Raw genomic sequence first — 4,480 nt, forward strand, 5'->3', positions numbered from 1 at the left:
TGTGGCTCTTTTGATGACTGCATCTGGCTCTCAGATAAATCTTAGCTAACATTGCTTAATACGATAAGCAATTAATCATTCCACTGGTAATCAGTGTTAAAAATTATGTTCCACATATCAAACATTCTCATGCATTTGAAGTGAATTATATTTATGTAGCGCTTTTCTCTAGTGACTCAAAGCACTTTACATAGTGAAACACAATATCTAAGTTACATTTAAACCAGTGTGGGTGGCACTGGGAGCTGGTGGGTAAAATGTCTTGCCCAAGGACACAACAGCAGGGACGGCGGAAGCGGGAATCGAACCTGCAACCTTCAAGTTGCTGGCACGGCCACTTTATCAACCAAGCTTCTCCGCCCCATTTACTATTTTAATCCATCCATCCGTTTTCTACCGCACCTGTTCATGAAGTCGCATTAATGGTAAGAAGTATTTTATTCATTATTGGTTAGCTTCAGAACAAAAATGTAATTAAAATAATAAGAGACTTATCATGTTGGTCTTGATTAAAAATGCACGCATTTAGTTGTATTCAGTGTTCTAAAATATTATTATCTTAAATATTATATGGCTATCATGGGAGGGATAAGCGGTAGAAATGGATGGATGGATGGAAAAACATTTTAAAATATTTGGCTTTCTTGGCTCTCTCAGCCAAAAAGGTTCACGACCCCTGTGTTAAACGGTCATTGTCCGCCTAACACCGGGGTCGGCAACCCGTGGCAACAAGCTTGGATGCTAATAATTTTGCTTCATTAATGCATTTGAATCCATAAGTGTATTTAAGGTGGTCAGAATTTGAAACTCAAATTGCAGTAGCATTGTTTTTAAAAAGCACCATTTTTTTGCACAAGCTAAAAAAATCTATCACGCATCTGGGCTGTGCCCTGGATCTTATTCAATGCTAAAGCCGCCACTGTCTGATATAACAGTGTTTTTCAACTACTGTACCGCGGCACACTACTGTGCCGTGAGATATAGTCTGATGGGCCGTGGGAGATAATGTGATTTCACCTATTTGGGTTAAAGATATTTTTTACAAACCAGTAATTATAATCAGCAAATAATGTGCCGTTGTTGAGTGTCAGTGCTGTGTAGAGCTCAGCAGAGTAACCGTGTAATACTCTTCCATATCAGTAGTGGGGAGCAGGTAGCTAATTGCTTTGTAGATGTCAGAAACACGTCGTGTGAGACGATGATGGTTTTTTGTGATCACAATATGCAGACCAGCGGGAGGCAGTGTGCAGGTAAAAAGGTGTCTAATGCTGACACCAAAAATAAACAAAAAGTGAATGCTCCTAAGAAAAGGCATCGAAGCTTAGGGAAGTCTATGCAGAACAAAACTAAAACCCAACTGGCAACAAAGTAAACAAAAACAGAATGCTGGACAACAGCAAAGACTTACTGTGGAGCACAGAAGGAGTCCACTACGTACATCCGAACATGACATGACAATCAACAATGTCCCAACAAAGAAGGATAGCAACAACTTAAATAGTCTTGATTGATAAAACAAAGAAGGTGAGGGAAATAGCGTTTAAGGAAGACATGAAACTGCTACAGGAAAACGCCAACAAAACAGGAAAAGCCACCAAAATAGGAGCGCAAGAGAAAAACTAAAACACTACACAGAAAACACCAAAATAGTCAAAATAAGCCATGGCGTGATGTGACAGGTTATGACAGTGCACCTACTTTAAGACAAGAGCCATATTGATGCATGGTTGGTTATGGTTTAAATTCATATTCATCACTTGCGCCGACGACTTTTTTTCTGTCAACTGAGTTTAATTTTTTAATGACTTCTCCTGGTGGTGTGCCTCTGGATTTTTTTTACGCAAAAAATGTGCCTTGGCTCAAAAAAGGTTGAAAAAAATTTCGACATACAGTATCTAACAATCCATCCATCTTCTTCCGCTAATCCGAGGTCAGGTCGCGGGGACAGCAGCCAAAGCAGGGAATCCCAGACTTCCCTCTCCCCAGCCACTTCGTCTAGCTCTTCCCGGGGGATCCCGAAGCTCTCCCAGGCCAGCCGGGAGACATAGTCTTCCCAACGTGTCCTGGGTCTTCCCCGTGGCCTCCTACCGGTTGGATGTGCCCTAAATACCTCTCTAGGGAGGCGTTCGGGTGGCATCCTGACCAGATGCCCGAGCCACCTCATCTGGCTCCTCTCGATGTGGAGGAGCAGCGGCTTTACTTTAAGCTCCTCTCGGATGGCAGAGTTTCTCACCCTATTTCCAAGGGAGAGCCCCGCCACCCGGCGGAGGAAACTCATTTCGGCCGCTTGTACCCGTGATCTTATCCTTTCGGTCATAATCCAAAGCTCATGACCATAGGTGAGGATGGGAACGTAGATCGACCGGTAAAGGGAGAGCTTTGCCTTCCGGCTCAGCTCCTTCTTCACCACAACGGATCGGTCCAACGTCCGCATTACTGAAGACGCCGCACCGATCCGCCTGTCGATCTCACGATCCACTCTTCCCTCACTCGTGAACAGAGGTGGGTAGTAACACAGTACATTTACTCTGTTACATCTATTTGAGTAACTTTTGTGATAAATTGTACCTCTAAGAGTAGTTTTTATGCAACATACTTTTACTTTTACTTGAGTATATTTATAGAGAAGAAACGCTACTTTTACTCCGCTCCATTTATCTACATTCAGCTTGCTACTTTTTTCCCCGATCTATTAATGTTTGTTTTGGTTTTTCAAAGTAGGATCTACGCATGCCTGCGTTTCACCAATAACATGCAGTCACGGGTGACGTTGGACCAATCAAACAGAGCCAGGCGGTCACATGACCGTCGCACGTAAAACCCGATTTAAGCAAGTTAAAAAACGTATTGGGGTGTTACCATTTAGTGGTCAATTGTGCAGAATATATACTGTATTGTGCAATCTACTAATAAAAGTTTCAATCAATCAATCAAAAGTGTAAAGGAAAAAATACACTTTTTATTTCAACCGTACTTCCCGTCAAAAGCCTAAAGACTGATCGCACAGTTCCTGTCTTCACAATAAAAGTGCTGCTCCATCGCGCCTGCGCTAACAAAATAAGAGTCTCTGAAAGCCAGAGCATACAAGCTAGCAAACTACGGAGTTTGCCGCCAATGTATTTATTATAAAGTGTATAAAAACGAATATGGAAGCTGGACAAATAAGATGCCAAAAACCAACAACTTTCATGTGGTATTAGACAGAAAAGAGGAACTTTTTTTCTCCTCCATTTGAAAATGCGGACGTTATCAGCACTGATTCCAATCAATACAAGTCATCAGAATCAGGTAATACACCAACTTATATTCTTGTCTTCATGAAAGATAGGAATCTATGTGTTAAACATGCATGTATATTCATTAAAACACCTTTAACATGTCAACAAAAATGACAAAATAATATAAATTATATACTGTATATATAAATTTATGTATATATATATATATATATATATATATATGTATATATATATATATATATATAATATGTGTGTGTATGTATATGATATGTGTGTGTATGTATATGATATGTGTGTGTATGTATATGTATATATGAGGTAGATCACCTCAACTTGGTCATTTATTAAGTAATTGATTAACTTTAAAAATCTTATTGGGGTGTTACCATTTAGTGGTCAATTGTACGGAATATGTACTGTACTGTGCAATCTACTAATAGAAGTTTCAATCAATCAATCCATCAATCAATTAATCAATCAATCAATCAATCAATGCCTACTGAGCCTATGGTGCTGTTATTGTGGCTCAATGTGCCTTCATTTTTTTTTTATTTTAATGTAGTATTATGTAATATATATTATTGTTTTAGTTGCTTAAGAGATATTCCTGGCTCTGAATTTGCTCGTTGCTATTTTTATGTTTTTGTGCATTATTTGTTGCCGTAATCATTAAACAAACAGGTTACTCATCAGTTACTCAGTACTTGAGTAGTTTTTTCACAACATACTTTTTACTTTTACTCAAGTAAATATTTGGGTGACTACTCCTTACTTTTACTTGAGTAATAAATCTGTAAAGTAACAGTACTCTTACTTGAGTACAATTTCTGGCTACTCTACCCACCTCTGCTCGTGAACAGGACTCCCAGGTACTTGAACTCCTCCACTCGGAGCAGGGTCTCCTCCTAACAAAACAAAATAAAAATTATAGCCGTTCTCTCACACAGTTGTTTTTAGAATTTTCATGTGTTTTTTGTTTTTTCCCCCCGCATTTATAGCATTTTCATTTTATTTCATCCTGCAGCACTTTCCAATTGCATGTGGTTTATTGGCGTTTGTGTCTTTGAGGTTGTGGATCATCATTTTCATCTAATGAGCCACATGCAAACAGATCAGTCAATATCCACAACAGCATCTCATCAATACTCTCCATCTTTATTGGTTGCTCCAGCATTAGCACCCTCCCTAAAAACATTCTCATGCTGGGGTCGGTATGGGGAGGGACTTGTTGTTCCCATGGT

The sequence above is a fragment of the Nerophis ophidion genome, linkage group LG16 (genome assembly GCF_033978795.1).
Source record: "Nerophis ophidion isolate RoL-2023_Sa linkage group LG16, RoL_Noph_v1.0, whole genome shotgun sequence".
Taxonomy (NCBI): Eukaryota; Metazoa; Chordata; class Actinopteri; order Syngnathiformes; family Syngnathidae; genus Nerophis; species Nerophis ophidion.